Raw genomic sequence first — 22,184 nt, 5'->3', positions numbered from 1 at the left:
AAAAAAGCCCACCAAATTTGACGCGGCCGCGGCTCTTTGGTTGACAATTAAATTTCTGTTGACTGTTGATATACGCAACGTTTTTAATAATGTCGTCCATATCAACATACGCTGGCAACAACACTGGCAAATTTGAATCAGACGGCTAAGTAAAAGTAAAACATAAATTGATAATGTCTAATAGAAAAAATAAGTTTAATATATATTGACAGTCAGCATGTATTTTTTGATATTAAAAAGGAGTTAATTAGTTCATGAGGTTTTTAGTTATGACTAACAACTTTTGTTCCTCCAAGTTGGAACGGAATCAATCAATCGCGTCTCGATCGTCCATAATCGTCTATAAAATATCTTTCAACTCCAAGAGCTTAGTTAGTTCTCCATCATTAATTAATTAGCCAGTTGTTTTGCATAACGAACGGCATTATCAAAAAAGTTGTGCATATTAACAGCGTATGCGACGTGTTGGATGCCTCGCTAAAAGCAGTGGCTTTTGTCTGTAGGGATCATATTTTGACCGTGCTGGCAAACACGGATTTTGTCAATATCGTATTGACTTAGAGCTTTATGGATCGGTATAAAATCATCGGTAGTTACGCCTATCGAACCGACATTGAAAAGATATCGATTTCACTGTTCTAGACCCCTAAGCCGAAAATCGTCGGTTAAAGTGTCAAAATATTAAAATGGAACGTAAAATTGTTTTTCCATTCTCTTATTCTCGTTTCGTCCTGCATTCATCTGTGAAATTAGAAGTTAGCAACACGTTCGGGATAAACAGGGGTGTCTCAAACACAAAATTCAAAATTCAACATCTGTTGCCGATATTATAGTCCAAGAAGTCCCCCCCATTAGATCACAATTATCTCGCAATTACACGGGGGATTATGGCGCCATTCACCCCTTTTTAATATCAAACTTTCTGTTCCTCGTGTATTATTTGTGAAGGATTCTACTAATGACGATTTGAAAACAGATAAAGACGTTTTAATGAGAAGAGTGTTTCTGCCAAAATCATCAAATTGGCTTTTAAATGTCGAAAATGGAACGAATGCAAATTTGACTAATTGCTATAGGTACAGCTTGACCAAGTTTTCTTTATGGGCGGCTAAAAGAGGAACTAGATGTCTTCTACCGGAAGGACATTACCAGTCATAAACATCATATTCCAGTAGTGCCTCTAAAGGACAGATCTGACCGGGCATTAATAAATGATTTTTTTATCTATGACTTAACAGGGGTGCCTGGTTTTATGGGGTGAGGTCAAGGTTTTGGCAGCGGATACCTATCTGATCGTAAGAATCTAATTGAGGAAGACTCTCCGGCCGGACTCTCTCGATCCATCGCCTGTCACCGTAGCGGGAGGGATGATTTCATACGTCCGTCACTCCTGGACACACTGAACTCCAGATTCCTACTCAACTCTCATATCTTTTTCCTTCCCAGAACTTACTCTCCTTCCTTTCCCTGTAAAAAGACCTTCCACCCAGCATCTTCAAAGTTGACTTAGGCCCTGAGGGATTTTTTTTTTCTTGAGGGCCTCCTTTGCACATCATTAGAGAATTTCTCATTCGATCGTACATGGTTTTATCACAATTTCGGTCTACTATCACCCTTCCTCTCTGCCATAAATCAGGGTTCAACGGAAATATGAGACATTTCATAAATTGTATCAAAATTTCCCGGAATAATTATTCTCCGCAATTAGTGTATGAATAATGAGTCGAGAGTGACCTTATTAAATTTACTCCGGTGAAATCCAGCGGGCATTGGGTTAGGACGTTAGAAGGGAGGTTGTAGGTCACATTCCCTATACAGGTGATCTGTTACCTCATTAAGGAAATCCAATTAAAACTGCAGAGAGTAAGGAAAGTGGATTCAAGTTCTTATTCATCCATTGGTTTATCTTTACACTTAAAGGCGGGAATTATTCGCTTAACAAGTGCCAGTTACAAAAAAGCTTTTGAACAGTGGATATATATGTGAACAATACGAAATTGAAGTTAATTGTACTCAATTTTGAGAATATCTTAAACTAATGGCCCATTTATTTTTATCACTACGATGTGGCTCTTTGGAAAAATGTCTTAAGGCGAAGCTTATTGCTAAATCACTATTTTGATCAATCTTTAAAACGATTTTTTTTACATTCGAATACCAAAAAATATGCTTTAGGTAAATTGTATCGTTTCGCTAGAGTAGATACAAATAGTAAAATAAATTACTCAATAAAAAATATAAATGTAAACAACTAAATATATTTTTTTTCAATAGAAATGTATGAACGCGTAAAGGAAACAACTTAAAAAAAATATAGTATTATAGCTAAGATTATTTGTGACAGTTTCACTTGATTAACTTATTTGCTTTCTAAACAATTTACTTTACTTTAAATTATTTACAAAATAAATAAAAACCAGTTTCTAGACTCCGTTTGTCAAGCGATTTTAATGCCTATTACCTACAATATAATGTATACCAAGAATATACACATTTTAGGCTTGTAGCTTCCTCTTAATCTCTAAATAGTATAAAATAAAGTCGCTTCTTGCGTCGTGTCTGTTTGTGCGCTTAGTTCTTATAAACTACGAAACGGATTTTGATAGGATCTACAGTTACACTATCATTTAGAGAATTTCTTCCGGAATGTTTATATATGTAATACATGCATATTATGTTTTTAGAAAGTAGAGAAAAGTCGATGTATTATAATCAAGTAGTAAAAAAAAACTTTCGGGCGCTTACATTGCTAACGCTGGGTAAACCTTATGAGATACATCATATATAAGGATAACTCCCAGCAAAGCCAGGTACACGTCAGCTAGTTAAAAATAAAATAAAACACAGGTGAATCATTTTAAAGAGACCCCTGATTCTATAGTGGTGTACTAAACGGATAAAAAATATTTTATTCAATATCTTTTTGTTAGGAAGAAAAAATGAAAAAAAACTAATATAAATAATTTTCGAATTGAATCGCGAGTCGAAATGTAAAAAGTTTTGATAAAAGTCGCTGCGCACTCAGCATCTTTTTTCATTTTTAGGGTAAGAGGGGATTCGGGCGGGTGTTCCAAATTAATAAAAAAAAATTGCTATTGATTCTCTCGGTGTGCACAAATACATTCAAACGTGTTAAAATGATTTGATTGTATCTTATTTTAATTACATACAATGTCAGCCAATCAATAAAATTTCTGAAAAATAAACAAGACACAACAAATAAAGCAGTCAATAGATCTGGCAATCAAACAACACGGCAGTCAATAAATCAATTATTTGATCACTCGATCAACCGAATGATTTATCTACCAATAAACGTATCAAACCACCAAAAAATCAATCAATCAACCAATCAATCGACAAATCAATCGGTAAATCCGGCATAAGAAAATACAAAAAGGTGTAATTTCACAATCAATCAGTATTAAAAAATGCTGCATTTGCGGCATATCCATAGTGGTAGATTCTTTATACTCACAGTATCACTCTTATGAAAGAATATTTTTTTTTGAAAAGGCTTTAAGCGCAACCAACCAATCAACTAATCAATCAACTAACCAACCAACCGACCGACCAACCAACCAACTAACCAATCAATCAATCAATCAATCTTATCAAAAAATATTCTCATATCTCGGTCCTAAAATATATAATAAAATCACCTCTCAGCTGAAACTGTGTGAATTGTCATCCTTCGGTCCAAGAGTGACAAAATGGTTGTTGGATCTAGGCAGGACTGATTCCGAAATGATACTAAAAAATGTAATTTGAAATCACGAACGCCTCTATGTATCTTTTTTAGGTATCTTCGTTTTAACATTATATTAGCTAGTCTTAAATCCTGTATTCGTCTAGGAAAACTTGAAATCTGTAAATTTGACTGTCCTGAAACGGGAATCCTTCCTAGTTGGACAGTCAAAATCATAAAATGTAATCAAAATTATATTATAAAAAAATAAATAAAAATCGATCAATCGATTAATCAACCTATATGTCAATCAATCAAAATATAAATAAATAACACATGCCGACAACAAATCTCTAAATATAATAAAATAAAGTCACTATTTGTTTTACTAATCTACGCAACGGAGTTTGGTAAAGTTTTCAGTATCATTTAAAGAATTTCATCAGAAAGATTTATGTATATAATACATGCATATTATATTTATAGAAAGTAGAGAAAAGTCGTGCAACGCCGGGTACGTCAGCTAATATTTAAATAAAGTCAACTTACAGCCATTTGATCGCCTCCGCTGGTTGCAGAAGAAATGCAAAAATTGCAACAAAAACAACATTTAAACATTCGCTCCTTTTGCAAAAGAACATTATTTAAATCACATAACTCAGACTTTTAACAAGAAAGTTTACAAAATCAAAATAATTCTTTAAAATAATATTGATTTTGCACTTAAATCATTACATGTCTGTTTCACAAGTGAAATATATATATTTTACTTCATTTAAACCAAAACAATTCTTTTAACCCTGCAATTTTAAATATTGATACAATTTTAGTGTTTGAATACTTCATAACATGGATTATTGATATTTTTATTTTTATTTAAAGCGGAATAAAAATATTTAATTTTTAAATGCTTTTATTTTCACTCAAGACCGATTAAAAAAATATATTTAAATAGATCTGTTATTTTATTTTATTCATTTTAAACCGATTTTTAACGCAGTTTTTTTTAGTTGCGGTATTATTAAAATTATTATTAAGTGGTTAAAAATAATATGACAAGAAATTGAATGTGAGTTTTTTTAATATTTAGAGTTATTATTAGTTAAAAATAATTTGATATGATTGGAAATGAGTTTTTTTTATATTTAGAATTATTATTAGTTAAAAATAATATAACAAGAAATTGAATGTAAGTTTTTTTAATATTTAGAGTTATTATTAGTTAAAAATAATTTGATATGATTGGAAGTGAGTTTTTTTGAAAATATTTAGAGTTATTATTAGTTAAAAATAATCTGATATGATTGGAAGTGAGTTTTTTTGAAAATATTTAGAGTTATTTTTACGTTAACGATACAGCTTCGTATTTGGTGAGATCAAAAATACTAGGAAGCAACTAAATAGTGTTCACCAACCGACGAATGAACTGTGAATGAGTTGGGTCGGGGATTTCCTTTATCTCAGGGGTAGCCAACTTCTACGCTGTTGGGGTCGATTTGTGCAGGGGAGTTGAGATGAATCTATTTAGTAGGCACTTACCGATGTAAAAAGAAAACTGATGTCGCCAAATCACATACAACCTCACACACGCTAATGAAATTGATAATCTGTTTAAGAAAGTAAATCGATTTTTTTAAATTTAATCAATTGCAGCAAAAGTAACGAGCACATTCATGTCATGAATAGTGAGGAAAAGGAACTTAATTAAATAGGTTAGGTTTACGGGCCAGATCTTTTTCATCACTTTTAATGGGTGAGGTTTATGGTCCAGATCTCTTTCATCACATTTTATTAAATGTTAAACTCTTAGAAATCTGGCCCATAAGCCTAACCAATAGGTTAGGTTTATGGGCCAGATCTTTTTCATCACTTTTAATAGGTTAGTTTTACGGTCCAGATCTTTTTCATCACTTTTAATAGGTTAGGTTTATGGGTCAGATCTTTTTCATCACTTTTAATAGGTAAGGTTTATGGGCCAGATCTTTTCATCACTTTTAATAGGTTATGTTTATGGGCTAGATCTTTTTCGTCACTTTTAATAGGTTAGGTTTATGGGCCAGATCTTTTTCATCACTTTTAATAAGTTAGGTTTATGGGCCAGATCTTTGTCATCGCTTTTAATAGGTTAGTTTTATGGACCAGATCTTTTTCATCACTTTTAATAGGTTAGGTTTATGGGCCAGATCTTTTACATCACTTTTAATGGGTTGGGTTTATGGGCCAGATCTTTTTCATCACTTTTAATAGGTTAGGTTTATGGGCCAGATCTTTTTCATCACTTTTAATAGGTTAGGTTTATGGGCCAGATCTTTTTCATCACTTTTAACAGGTTAGGTTTATGGGCCAGATCTTTTTCTTAAATTTTAATGACTTTATGTCACTTTTCAAAAGTATGTTGAATTGTACCATAGACAACCAATTGAATGTCTATGGTATGTACCTATTTTTCTAAATAAAATAATGGAGTTACTAATATCGCGCACCGCCCTGATAAAAGACAACCATTCAAAATCGAAATGTTGCTTGAAATAGCTTTAGCTATGTTTTCTGACCAGATCAGAATAGCCAGGCACGTCTTTCCTCTACCACATCTTCTTCCCTTCCCACTACATTCAGCCCCACAAAATATTCCAATTAGCGATGCCATTGTTTTATCTCCGGCCAGTGATAAGCTATTGGGACACTATTCACATTTAAAAAAATCTAAAGTTATTGCATCGTTCATCAAAAAGTGACTTTACAGCACACGTAAGAGATATTGTTAATTAACATAGCTTATTCACACCATGGGTAAATAGTTGAATATGAACCCGCAAATGTGTTTGGCAATATTGAAAACAGTTCACGAAAGAGTCCATTCAATTCATGCAGTCAAATCCTTTATCCAAACATACACGAGAGTATCTATGCCAGTGGCGTGCCCGGCTTATAGCCTTTTACTTAATACAGTGTTGGTAATTATATGTACTTTCAAGCCGGATCAATAAATGTCGTTAAAGTGTGTAGATTTATTTATTTATTTCTTATTATTTATTACTTTTACATACATACATATAAAAATATTTACGAAATTATACACGAAAATAGTGCAGGAAACGAATATATAAAACAATTGCAGAAAAATAAAGTCAAAATATCACTGAACTTGATCTACACAGCATGTAGGAACAACACATAAATAATCCAACATATTTTTTTCTGTTTCAGTTGACCAAATTATTATGAGTTAGTCAAATTAAATACCTTTATTAAAATATTCCACTCCTTGATGAAAAAAACTTCAATAGGGTATGCTTATATATTGAAATTGATTGAACATCGTAGTATTTGTTTCCTAGCTGTTGAATCCGTCGCATAGGAGTGTGATATTGGGACGTTGATATAGAATTGCTACAATAATATGGTACGTACTGTCTTGTAACCGACCTGCTTGGAGTATGAAAAGATATTCATGTAGGGATATTTATTTATGTAGTTTTAAGATGTCTCCATATGTGTCAGTAGTAATGCCAAATGACAGAGACAACATGTCGGCCGTTTAGGTCTAATACCCGAATAGGTACGAGTACTGCCGGTGATAGCCGAACTACAGGCGAGCATGTCAGTACGAGTTCCATCCCGCTGTCCCACAACAGAACTTAGAGCCTCCTGTAGAACGGACGTAGATCCAGTTAGATATTCATTGTAAATATCTCACAAACATCTTCGTAATCTCAGACGAACCGAAGTAATTTTGAAAATATCCCGATCATCAAGTGTGTTGCCAATTTAGAAGAGAATTAACAGTAGACTAAAATTATTTATTAATTGGGAACATAAACAAAAAATGTACCTATTTAGAAACATAAGAAAACATTACATTAACTAAAAATATACTATTGAAACTATTCAAAAATACTGAATCCTCTACAATAGTCTACAATACCGCGTATTCACCAAAAATTGTCAAATCACAATGACATAAAAAATATTCCAGGTCATAAAACCACATTCGGTAAAAGAAATTCATTTTATTTTGCGACGAAACTCCACAACATTCTCCCCCCTGATGTAAAGCGAATAGAAAAATTGAATGATTACAAATCGAGAATAAAATCTGGCTGAAAGAGATTAATGAAAAAATTCTGAAAAAAATCTTAAAAACGACATAGAAAACTAATAAAACAGAAATTAATAACTTTAGTTCGCTTCAGCACAGGAGGAGGACTAAGAAATACAACTTACATATATTTAATATCATATTTTATATGTACAATGTTTAAATAGTCGCTATAATAAAAAAAAAAATTTTCAAAAGTCTCAATTGCGTAGGACCGACATTTATTTCGCATAATAACTGCTGTAATGACACCCGATTTCAGAGAAAAGTGTATGTGTCCCCGTGTGTATGCGTGATTGCCACCAAAAGTTGATAGAATGCATTTTCAACGACAACGAGTCTATCTGATGAGTTTCAGCTCGATCGAATGCCGGGATGTTGGTTAATTTCCATTTCCAAGATTTGCAATCATTCAATCGAAATTCAAGATGGCTTTTTTCCGTTTAACAAGAGGAAAGTCACTGTCTATATGATACTACGAAAACCACCCCATCTTCTTTTCCACCTCTGAAAGCAGAATTTTCATACTTCTTGATGAAATTTTTAAATTTCATCAAGAAAATTTCAAAATAAACTTTCAAAATAAGAGGAAAATCCTTACTGTCTCTTTGGATTTCAAAAAAAGTGGGTGTGTCAAGCCTACGCAAGACAGAAGTGAAACTTCTAGTATTCCTCTCTCTCTATTTTCATTTCATCATCTCTATTTTCTCTCTTAGGTTAGTTTGAAAATTAGAGGTTAAATAATTCAACGACGAAGCATGGATTTGCTTTTTCTAATATTTTCTTATAGATGAATGACGTTCGATTAATGTATAGTTCCAAAAATTTTCAATTTATTCACAAGTATACAATATTACATAAATAACAATATTACAATTAAATATCTCGTCACTACTCATTTTTAACAATGAAATTCTGTACCAAACCGTATGAACCACAATTTATGAATGTGGGTTCTGTTGGTTTGTCGGTTTCTTACCTTTGTCGTCTGCGCCTCGAGCCGGTACAGCCGAGATGTTCCTGGTCTCGAGGAACTGTCTCACCTTACTGCAATTGCTTTCCTCGAAGGTTCTATCGGAATTATCCACATTTTTGGAGGCAGCACTACTCACTAAAACCAGCAGCAGCAAGCTGAACGCACAACACGTATATTTACACGGCATTTTAAACATATTTTTTAAAGTTTATAACAACTTCCTCGACAGTAAACAATATTTATATACTGGAATACGAATGGAACGGCAAAGCGCGCGACGCGAGCGCTCTCGACGGACGACTAAACCAGACTGAACGGCGGACGGACGGTACAGGAAAGCCCTGTCCACGTCTGTACCACAGCTAAGGCATGCGCCAAACAAAATTATACTACCGAGTAAAAAAGTACTTAAATAAAACACATAAAAACTTTTATGCGCATGCTAATGATTTGTTGCTTTTATTGAAAACAGTGAACGGTGAACGGTGAGCGGTGGTGGGGGTACCCGCATTTTCGTGTCGATCCTGACTCGGTTTTACTCCGTCCACGAAAATCCATTACGCGCCTAAAGAAGTTTCACTTCAAAAACTCTGCATAAAGCCCGGGCAACGCCGGTAACTTCAGCTAGTAGGTAGTAGGTATCTTTTAATGATAGAACGTCCAGCGTCCTGCCAGCAGGACTTTACGTACTACCGGTAGGACGTAAGTTTTTTGTTTATATGCGGCTTTGTAGGCCTGCTAGCAGGATGCCGTTAACTGCATTGCATAGTGCGTCTCTTTCTGATTCAGCGAGTTTTTGAATCGTATTTCTGCGATCAGTCTGGCCAAAATGGCGGCGAGTATAAGACGTGGGGTCCGCGTTCGCGTCAAAGCCACGTATTTCGACGAAAATGATGGCCTAAACACATGGAGTCGCAAACATTTTGGTGATAATTACGACATTAGTTATTGTTGGGGCACTGTAAAAAAGTTAGAAAACAATTATGCAAGGGTATATTGGGAAATTGACAAAAAAATATCAACCGTGCCCGTTGGAGTTCTAATTGCTGAAACCGAAAATGACAATTTAGTGGAAGCAAATACAAATGAAGAACATTGTAAGTACAAACTTTCTTATTTTATTCATAGGCTTACGTTTATAGTAAGCCTAGTATATTCCCATAGAAAAAATAGTACTTGGAGGTTGCTTGTTCGTTTCCATTATTTACGTGATTGACAATTTTTTTTTGACAGGCACAACATAAATTAACTTTGCTAAGTTTGACTTGTATGGGTATGTATGCGTATGTATTTGCGTGTCTGTGTGTGTGGGCGCGTGCTTGCCTGTGTGTCTGTGCCTGGGTGTGTGTGTATTAAAAATATTTTTATTATTTTTTAACTGATAAACTTTATTAATGTTTATAAGACAAGGTTTTTATGCATATCACAAAGGATTACAAATTATTATAAGCAATAATTATTAGCCAGAAACACCCATACAAATTGAAAAAATCTTCCGAGAAGATATAATAACTGCCGACGACGAAAAATAATAATATTTGACAATTCTAAGTATTCACCAATAAAATGTAGACATAATTTGTCGCGACGCTATCTAGTGGGGAATTTAGCAAGTAAAATTGCCTTCCCTACTATAATAAAGTATGTTGTTCTTAGGTGAAATAATAAAATAAGCAATAGTTGTTGAACGAAATATTTCTAATACATATTGAATAATTTGACGGGACAGGAGATAGGCCGGCGTAGCTCAATGGATCGATCACCTGACCGGAAATCAGGAGGGTGTGAGTACCGTCGCGACGCGTCGGCGGTTATTATTTCTTCTCGGAAGATTTTTTCAATTTGTATGGGTGTTTCTGGCTAATAATTATTGCTTATATTTATTTGGAAAATAATTTTAAGTTTAAATATATTGAGTACCTACACCCCTTTGCGTCTGTTGATCACTAATAATGGATTTTTTTTCAGCATCGTCTGAATCGGGTTCTTCTTCTTCGAGCGAAGATGACGAGACAAGTATTTCAGTACATCCGAATTCAAGTACAAGCAACGTAAATTCTGCTCGAAATACAACAGTTGCAAAGGGTGTTACCTGGACTTTTCATGAAGCAATACGTGTCGATCAACGACAACAAGGCTATTTCAAAGCTACCTTGCTAGTACCATTGGGGCCCGCACGAAGTATCAAGGATGCATTTTTCATGATATTTCCGAGAGAGAAGCTTAGTTACATAGTCCATTGCACCAACTATTCGTTTCCAGCAAGACAAAAACTGTTGAACGAGAAGGAATTATTAACTGTTTTTGGCATATTATATGCTATGACTCTTCAAGAACTTCCAGATCGACGATCCTATTGGAATACCACCTCTGATGGAATATATCCCCCTGCAAATTTTGGACAAAGATTTGGTATGAGCCGCCAAAGATTTGAGATCATTCTCATGGCATTGCGCTTCACACAATCCTCAGACCTTGATTTTTCTGATAAATGGCGTAACACTAGAACATTAGTAACGATGGTGAATGATAAACTAAAAGATACCATCCATCCTGGGTCAAAAATAACTGTAGATGAATCCATGTTCGCCTGGTATGGAAGGGGTGCGTACTTCAAAAACGGAATGCCAGCAGTTATGAAGATTAAAAGAAAACCAAAAGGAGTCGGTTGTGAAGTAAAAACAGCGTGTGATAGTGACACAAACATTATGATCAGAATGGAAATTAATGAGGGCAAAGAAGCAATGAGTACGAAGAAATGGCAAAGAGAATTTGGCGCAGGAACTGCAACTACTTTGAGATTGACAGAGCCATGGTATGGTTCTGGCAGAGTTATAGTTGGTGACTCTTGGTTTGCTTCAGTCAAAACAGCTGTGGAGTTATTCAAAGTTGGATTGTATTTTATTGGACTGGTAAAGACAGCACATAGTTTCTATCCTGTGTCTGAGATGGCAGCTCAGTGTCCTACGCATAAGGGGGCATCTGTTGTGAGTACAGCAGAAAAAGACTCTGTGCAGCTCACTGCCTGTGCCTGGAGAGACAAAAAGATTCATACATTTGTAGCCACTTGCGAAACGACACTGCCTGGCCTGCCATCACGCAAAAGAAGGTGGGACGATGAAGGAAATTTATTTTACCGAGAAGTCGATCGGCCTAAATTAGTCCAGCAATATTTTGACGGGGCTGCGGCTATCGATATTCACAATCACATTAGGCAGGATGGATTGGCATTGGAGAAAGCTTGGGGCACACAAAAATGGGAACATAGAATATATGCCTCAGTTCTGGGCATTATAGAAACGAATGCGTATTTGGTTTTTAATAATTTCTTTCGCTCCGAACATGATCAGGTGTCTCACAGGTGGTTTACTACCAACCTGGTATTAGCTCTAACTATTAATGACGATGATAACCTACAAGAGAATGAGCCGCCACCACACGAGAACATCGCTCACAGCGGAGAACACATTCTTGAGGCCCTGTCAAAATCAGATGACAGAAAGAGAGTTCAACGCAAATGTATAGTTTGCTCCAGAGTCAACAAAAAACAGCAGAAGGCGAGCTTTTTTTGCAAGACATGTGGTCCGCGATGTGTTTTATGCTCTCCACAGACAGGAAGAAACTGCTTCACCTACCATATCGCGAATGGAATTCCAGCATAATCCTTTTTTTAATTTTCTCAAAGTAAATACAATTTTCACTTACGTTTTTTTTTCTTCATTTTCTTGTTTATTTTCTACCCTGTTATATTAATAAGCGCCCATGTCTTATTTTATTATACCTTTTTTTAATTTTCTCAAAATAAATACAATTTTCACTTTCGTTTTTTTTTTCATTTTCTTGTTTATTTTCTACCCTGTTATGTTAATAAGCGCCCATATCTAATTTTATTAAATAAAATACAGAAAGTTTGTCACCTCTGCCTATTTTTAACATGCATAAAAGTCGAGTACTGCTAGAAGGACAGCCTCTTATATTCATACAAAAACCGCAAAAAATTGCGTACTGCTGGCAGGACGCACACTCGTCGAATTGTCCTTCCGGAAGCTCCTTCCGGCAGGACAAGGGTTTGGACGTTCTATCATTAAATGACTCGTAAATTAAAAATATCTTCTTATGGTACGTATACATACGTGTATGTATACAATAGCGAATAGCGAACTGCCGAACTGAACCTCAACTTATGGGAAAGGATTGAAGCAACGGCAAATGGCGCGAAACATTGCAGTTACTTCGTTGTTTTCCCGTAATTCGTGGATCGGTTCGCGTTTCAGTTCGCAAATGTATACTTACCATAACATGAAACATGATCAATCTGGTGACCGGATAACTCAATACTATGACAATTCAACACACCTTTAAAAAGTGATATAAAGTCATGAAAAGTGATGCAACAGAAACTATGTTAAATATGTTAGTTTTTTTATAACTTTTAATTACTTTATTTCACTTTTTAAACGTGTGTTGAATTGTAATTTAGTTTAGTTATCATACCGAACTTGAATTTTTTAAATTTAATTATTTGAAATTTACATTTCATTACAATAATAACGTATTGCCCATCTCGCTAGGTGTGTAACGCCTAGTGAGATGGGCAATGAGTGAGTGAGATGTGAATTTAATTTTTAATTTAATTTAATTATTTTTTTAAAATTTTCCTGTGAATTATAACCGATTGGTACTAAATAATCTATGATAATAAATCCTTTTGAACAAGAATGTAATATTAAAGAAAAGGGTAACTGTAATTTATTTACCTTAGACCGCCCGCCACTGGCATTTGAATGCATTTTGTGTAATTTTAGCTGACACCCGATATTGCAGGGACCACTTGATAGATACCTTCCACAAAGCATCCCCAAAGTCTCCTGTGTGGAGCTAATAATATAAAATAGAAAAAAAAAACTTTCTTATTTAAAAAGAAATATGCAAAATCAAGTTAAATTTATTTTCTCATAGAATAACGTCTTTTATATAAAGAAGTCCAGAAACTCGTAATACTAACTGAAAACTAATGAAACTACATTGTTATTAATGCTACTAATTGATTTCGGCTACTAAAGGGTTAAAAAAACTTGTCTACGTTTCAAAACATCTTAAAAGAAGTTATGTCACTCAGCGACCACCCCATGCAATTGTCCTCCAATCACACAAACCGAAAATATCAAATATCTTGGTATTTACTTCGACCGTTATTTAAAACGGGACAGACATATTGAGTCGGTTAAAGGAAAGATAAACAAGTTGATTTACTTTTTCAAAAACCTTAGAAATATACTAAACATATTTGATATAAAGAATATATACCTAGCAATAGCACAATCCATAATGGAATACGGCATTATTGCCTGGGGCTATGCCAGTAAAAAAATACATAGACACACTGTATAAAGCTCAGAAAACCTTAATAAAAGTAATACTTAAAGTACCTATACTAACACCCACGTCAACCATATTCAAAAAATTCTCAGTGTTGAAGATTCTATAAAAACTATATTCAAAACAAATACTTACTTTCCTTTACAAGAACCTAAACACATTGAAAACTTCACAAATTTCTCGCAATACTAGAACAAGACATACACACCAACTACTAATACCAAAAACCAACACATCCTTTGGACAAAAACACTACAGATTCCAGGCTATAAAACTATACAATTCATTTCAAACACAATATAAAACATCTAATCTTACAGAATACAAAAAACAGATATGGAACTGGCTACAATCCTTTTATCATTTATTTTTTTACATTTCACTTTTTTTTGTAATAACTATGGAAAAATCGATTATATCTTTTAATTTTTATTGTAACTCCGTGTAACTAACTCCACTGTATTGTTTTAGTAATAATTGTACCACAAAATCACCTTCAAATTTAATGAAGATTCACGTGTTTCGCGCTTGTAGACACCGTGCATATTATTTATGTTTGCAAATTATTAGCACAAACGATGAAGTGACCTATACTCAAGATTAATAAATTGTTGAAATGGTTTTAATTGATTTAAAAAGCAACACCAAGATTATTCCAAGGTAAAAATGTAAGTCATTTTAAAATTGTTTATACTATGTTCCGGTATATAATTATACGAAAACAGTGTGCAATATACAGGGTTTTCCAATAAGAGGTGTTATTTTGATATTCAATAATAAAAGATCAATGGTTTCGTTGCTTGTGTGGCACGTAGCGCGGTCTTGTTGAAAGAAAACGTCATCCAGATCAATACCATCCAATTCCGGCCATAAAAAATCATCAATCATCTCTCGATAGCGCAATCCATTCACCGTAACTGTTGATCCAGCCTCATTTTCGAAAAAGTAAGGTCCAATGACTCCGCCGGACCATAAACCCCACCAAACAGTCACACGTTGAGGATAAAGAGGCTTTTCAACAATAACTCTTTGGTTTTCCGAGCCCCAGATGTGACAATTTTGCTTGTTGACGAAGCCACCGAGGTGGAAATGGGCCTCGTCACTCAAGATGATTTGCATTTGATTCACTCAAGTCAATTTTAATAATTTCAATGCGTTGTTGAAGCGTGTATTTTTTCATTTTTATTAATGGCGTAGTTTCTACTTGTCAAATGTCAAAAAATGACAGCTTCAAAAGTAACATCTACCGAAATAGCGGGCTATTCAAAATAACATATCTTATTGGAAAACCCTGTAGTTGTGAATGAGGAATACTTGGAGCAGGTGGATGAGTTTGTGTATTTTGGAAGTATGTTTACGAGAGATGGGAAGGCAGAGATATTGAAAGAAGGGTAAATGCAGGTAACTCCATTGATGGAGGACTGATGGCTAACGAAAAATTGTCCAAAGAAGCGAAGCTGAAGGTACGCAATAGAGTGCTGGTACCTACCCTAATGTAAGGAAGTGAGACATGAATCTGACAGAGAAAGGATGAAAGTAGACTGAATGCTGTAGAAGTGAGAACCCTGAGGCGTATGTGTGGTAAAGCCATGATGATCGTGTGAGAAATGTGGAGATCCGCAGAGATCAAGGCTGATGTAAGTGTAATGAGTAAGATTAAGAAAGGGACACCTAGATGGTTTGATCACGTAGAGCGAATGAGAGAAAAAAGGAGTGTAAGGAGAATATATGACGCAAATGCGAATGGTAGCATAAGTCGGGGACGCCCGAGGAAGACATGGCACGATCAAGTGAATCAGATACTCAAGTCGAGCTATGTCAAGAGTCAGAATAATAAGAGTATGTACCTATGAGACGATGTATGAATGTGAATGAGGCACGAAGTGTGTGCCAATATCGAGTTATTTGGCGGTCCGTCCTCTCTGCCTACCCCTGCGGGGAAACGGCTTGATGGTTAGTTAGATGGTGAAGTATACAGGGTGTTCATAAATTACCTGTATTTTCCGAAATATGATTCCATCACACAATATTCTAAGGTAATTTTAGGGAAAGTTTTATTGAAAGGTATTTTTCTGTATTTTAAAAATGTATATTCATATTATTAAAGAATCCTTTTTAACAGATATCAAATAAAAATAAAATAAACTGATTTAACATTTTATTGATTTGAAGTCATAATTTTTTTTAAATCGTAGTTATTAACAAAGTAATTGTTTTATTATCATTAATATGTCATATCAAAAAATAAGATAAACTATTTAGGTAGGTACTAAATGTGTGGAAGAGATGCACACTTTAAGGCGAAGCTTAATGCTAAATCACAAAATATAAACGCTACTAAAAGAAATATCTTTTCAATGGAAATGTATGAACGCGTAAAGGAAACAACTTAAAAAAACAGTATTATAGCTAAGATTATCTGTGACAGTTTCACTTGATTACCTTTTTTGCTTTCTTATAAAATAAATAAAAAACAGTTTTGTGCTTGAAATAGAACGTTTCTAGACTCCGTTTGACAAGCGATATTAATGCCAGCTACAATATAAGGTATACCAAGAATATACACATTTTTGGCTTGGCTTAAGGCGATACACCACGTCGTGCGAAATTTGGAATCGGGCCGCCAACAATAACACTCCTTATGTAGATGGCGATAAGGCTTAAATTCCCACTTAACACCAGCCGCCTGTTTGATGATTTATGCAAGAAAAAAACATCACCGCGTGTTTAATTTATTTTGCGAAGTTCAGTCACAAATTATTAAATGTTTTAAGATCATTTTCTAAAGAACTTAATTTGCCACATTATACAATAAAACCATAACTGGTGGGTTCGTATGTTCTTAAGTAGGAGATTTTGAACTTTGAAGCAGTTTCTATGATACTTATCAATCCAAGATGTGTTCTACTCGCAGTATTCAATTAGAGCATTTAAAATATTTTTCTAAGCGATCAAAATTTCAAACAAAAATTATATTTTCCACTAGCTGTGCATCGCCACGCGTTGAACAAACAAACATCTACGTTTTTATTTTAGTAGACAGATCTATAGAGTACTGTGTAGCGCAAAATAACTTGCAAATTTTACTTAAAACGAGAGTTAGGTATTCCATTTTCATGTCATACATTTTGCAAACATAACATAACCCCACCTTTGAATAAATATGTAGGTACTAAAATTGTTCCAAAATTGTAAAAACTCGGTGTTGCCATAATTGTTAATAATTTTAGTTAAACTTGAATAAATTTCTGCATTTTCTTGTCAAATTATATTTATTCACTGATGTAGGTAGGAACTATATGGCCATTACATATTTATAATCTCTCTCGGGCGAACTAATGAAAACCGGACTACATTCTGTACATTTCTCATTACCGGAGAGAGATATTGCGCCTGTAATCCGGGATTACAGCGGCGTATCAAATATGATACTTCATAAATAATACATGCAAAGTTCGTACTTCCTACCCTCGTTCTGTGGTGTAACCAGTGGTCCTAGACCAGTGATGCACAACCCGCGGCTCGCGGGCCATTTCAAATTCCAAGTAAACTTCTTATAGCCTCAGGCCTCCGTGGTCGAAGGGTAAAGCGGAGGTCGCGAGTTCAAATCCCGGCGTGCGCAAGTAAAATTTATTTAACTAATTTGTGTTGAGCACCGGTACCCAATTAATTTATAATAATAATAAGCTGAAGATCCCAGCGTTGCCCGGGCTTTTCACAGAGTTTTTCAAATCAGACGTAGACAGTGATTTTCCTCCAATTGTCAACGTAAAGTGTGCAAAATTTCATCAAGTATGATAAAAATTGCTATAAGGGGTGGGACAGAGTGATGGTTTTTCGAAATCGCATATAGACAGTCCCCTTCCTATTGTTTTTAAAGTCAAGTGTGCAAATTTTCATCAATCTATGAATAAATTGTAGATTTGTATAAATATAAAATCCACGCCGCCCGCCACAGACACTCTTCTTGATATAAATAAAGAAGCAACAAGCCGAAATGTGTATATTCTTGGTATACCTTATATTGTAGGTAATAGGCATTCAAATCGCTTGACAAACGGAGTCTAGATACGTTCGATTTCAAGCACGAAACTAGTTTTTATTTATTTTAAAATAATTTTATTTTATAAGAAAGCAAAAAAGTTAATCAAGTGAAACTGTCACAGATAATCTTAGCTATAATACTGTATTCGTTTTAAAGTTTTTTCCTTATGCGTTCATACATTTCTATTGAAAAAATATTTTTTTTAGTAGTTTACATTTATATTTTTTATTGAGTAATTTGTTTTTATCTGTATTCTACTCAAGCGAAACGACAGGTAAACCTTCAATTTATCTAAAGCATCTTTTTTGGTATTCATAATGTACACCAATTTGTTCAATTCAAGATTAATCAAAATAGTGATTTGGCATTAAGGCGATGAACTACGTCATGTAATATTTTAAATTGAGCCGCTATCAATAACAACCCTTACGTAGATGGCGATAAGGTTTAAATTCCCGCTTAACACCATCCGCCTGTTTTGATTTATGCAAGAAAAAAACATGGCCAAAAAATGCCTTTTATTCATAGACATATGAATATTAGTAGACCTGCCCTAAGTGATTAAAAGCGTATTATCCCCACTCCCCATACCGGTTCCATTGGAGCCGGCTGTGCTCGCGTATGGCCTCAAGTGAAATTTGAAAACGTGACGTCATCATTCTTGTGCGAACTATGGTCGAGGCATCATCGGTTCATTTTACGAAATAACACGGCAAAATGTTGACTTATACTATGAAAACTTGTAAAAATAGATGTGAAAAAGAGAATAAACCCAATTGTCGTATTACATTCCATATATAAGCATTATTTTACTTTATTTTAAGCATATTCACATCGTATAATATGAATCAGTTGTTACTATCACATCGAGAAACGTCTGGACGCGAAACACAAAGCTGGTTGGTTGCTGGGAAGTAAATTATGAACATTTATAAAAGTGTCTTAACTAAATACTTAAACGAAATATTCGACTCTGAAAATAGAACCGAATTTTTTTGCCGAATTTGGACTTCGCAAATTTGTTCATAACGTGGCGAGTAATTTGCGCTCCCATGTAAAAATGTCTATTCATTCAAAAGCAGATTTTACTTTTAAGAAGTAAATGGTGATATTATAATGCGAGATGCCTATTTACTGTCAGATTGATTTATTGACGAATCACAGTCAGCTTCACTCCCTTCGTTCTTCAACAGTTGATTTTACCCCTCGCCATTATCTTCTCGTCTATTAATTCCTATGTCTGTGCTTTTATTTTATTTTGTGGATGTTCAGGCATAAATATTCTTTTTTTTCGATCATTTTATAAATAACTTAATTTTCCACATTATACGATAAAAATCATAGCCGAAAATGGGTTCGTAAATAGGAGATTTTGAACTTTAAAGCAGTTTTCATAGGCCTACATTATTTTTTTCTGGGCTTATAAAAAGGCTAATCTAAAAGATACTGGATTTTTTCAAAGGCCAAGATGTATTCTACTCTGAGTATTTAATTAAAGTATCTTAAACATTTCTAGGCGACCAAATTTTCAAACCAAAAACACATGATTTTGCATTACTACGTATGGCATCGCCTTAAGCATAACTTAAGCATAACATACGCAAAAGATACAGAGTGTCTTTTAGAAGAGTTACCAGGCAACTCATAATATTGGCAATTCAACACACTCTTAAGAAGAAAGTCTTGAAAAATAATGAACAAAACTAGGTTATGTTTACAGGCCATTTTGTTCATCAATCTTGACTTTATATCACTTATCAAAAGTCTGTTGAATTGTCACTGTCCTGAGTTGCCTGATAACCCTTTGAAGACATCACAGCTGATATTAGTACTAACGACAGATTTTTCAAATACTCACTTTAAAAATTCCAGCTTCGACTAGATTTACTCAAATCAAAAAAGTCATACCCCAAATGCGATGTAGATTGACCAGTTTCTAATGTATACTAATTTGTATAACTATGTTTGCACATTTGATTTCTTTTAACACTTTTTAAAAATTATTTTACAAGCAATAATTATTCGCCTGAAACACTCATCCACATTGAAAAATCTCCTGATAAAAGATACATGACGCCAACGGGACTCGAACCCGTGTCCCTTCGATTTCCGGTCGACAGCTCTGACCACTGAGCTATGGCGGCTTATCTCTTATCCGCGAAATAATTCAATATATACTAGTGCTTCATTCAACAATTACCTACTGCTTATTACATTATTTCACCTGAAAACAACCAACTTTATTTTATATGAGAAAAGCATTGTAAGTGCTAACTCTCTCACTAGATGGCGTCGAGACAAATTGTCTACATTTTTAGGTGAAATACTAGAACTTGTCAAATATTAATTATTATTTTTTTGGTAAACTAATGTTTAAGACAAGATTTTTTATGCATAGCACAAAGGGTAACAATTATTTTGCAAGCAATAATTATTCGCCTGAAACACTCATCCACATTGAAAAATCTCCTGATATAAGATACATGACAATTTATTTTTAAAAATTGTTTTACCTGTTTCTCTGTTTGACTTATATATTATATAAGCATTCCTTTCCTCAGCAGAATATATATTGCATAAATCTGCTGTTCATGAAGAATACGTCAAAACTACCACCAAATGAAAAATATTTTAAAAAATCTCGAAAAATCTTTATTATTTTTAAAGAAATAAAAAATGTAAACATTCCTAGAATTCAAATATTCTGTCAAATAGGGTCAGGCAGGCGCAATTGGAGCAGTCCGCTCCGGGCGCCGACTTCAAAGTCGCCAAGGTGCTTATAGCACCAAAATCCTAACACTTGAGATTATTTTTCATAAAAATGGCGCTACAGAAAAATACAAATCAGGAAAATATTACTGATTGCAGACTTAACCTAATGCTTTTGATACAAGGAGAAAAATGAGTATTGCTAATTTATTTGGAATTTCTTCAAATTATTGGTAATCCGGTTAAAAACGGGATTGCAGGCCGTCTCCTGATAAACTTTCAGTAAATCCATAATATAAAGGAACACGTGTTCATGCACCTGCATTTGCCTTCATAATATATAGTGACGAAATGCGAAAATATTACGATTTTTATTGAACGTGTGTTCCGACATCATGATAATGTATTTGTATTTTATAGAACATGTGTTCCGACATCATGATAATGTATTTGTATTTTATAGAACACGTGTTCTGACATCACAATAATGTATTTGTATTTTATAGAACACGTGTTCCGACATCATGATAATCAGAGATGTGCTTTATTTCAAATAAATCCATTTCAAATGGAAATGCAAAATGCAAAATGGGTATTTTGCATTTTAAATGCTTTTCTAAAAACCATTTTGCATTTTAAATGCTTTTCTCAATGCATTTTCCATTTTAAATGCTTTTTTTGCAACATTCTTCCTACTATCTCCACTCATCTTTTTTTCATAAGCCCCAAATATCAGTCGTTCCTCAACCTCGCTACGAGAGATAATTTACATTTGTCAAGTTGCTCCCGTTGGTAGGAGCCCTGGCAATTGAGTCATACCATTACAAAAAATACTGAACATGGGGCCATGACGCTATAATATTAAATGTTAGATAGCAGTTTCTATGTTTTTACGTTGGCAACATTAGTCCCGCGCAAATTTTTTGTGGTTTCATAATCTGTAGTCGTGGTGTTTTTGGATTTACCATCATGTAATTAATATGTTTGTTCTACATTGAGGTCCATTATTAAATGACAAAATTGTTTAAAAATTCTATAATTATTTTGATTGTTTGACCTGAGAAACCATTTTGCATTTTCAATGCATTTTGAAAATAGGTATTTTGTATTTGAAATGCTTTTCTAAAAACCATTTTGCATTTTGCATTTTCAAATGGAAAAGTTTTGACCCATTTCCATTTTGCATTTCAAATGGTTTTGGGTACCCATTTTGCACATCTCTGATGATAATGTATTCATATTTTATAGAACGCGTGTTCCTACATCATGATAATGTATTTGTATTTTA

Source organism: Hesperophylax consimilis, chromosome 26 (genome assembly GCF_061612785.1).
Source record: "Hesperophylax consimilis isolate HC1 chromosome 26, BYU_Hcon_1.0, whole genome shotgun sequence".
Classification (NCBI taxonomy): domain Eukaryota; kingdom Metazoa; phylum Arthropoda; class Insecta; order Trichoptera; family Limnephilidae; genus Hesperophylax; species Hesperophylax consimilis.
Note: the sequence above shows the minus strand (reverse complement) of the source record.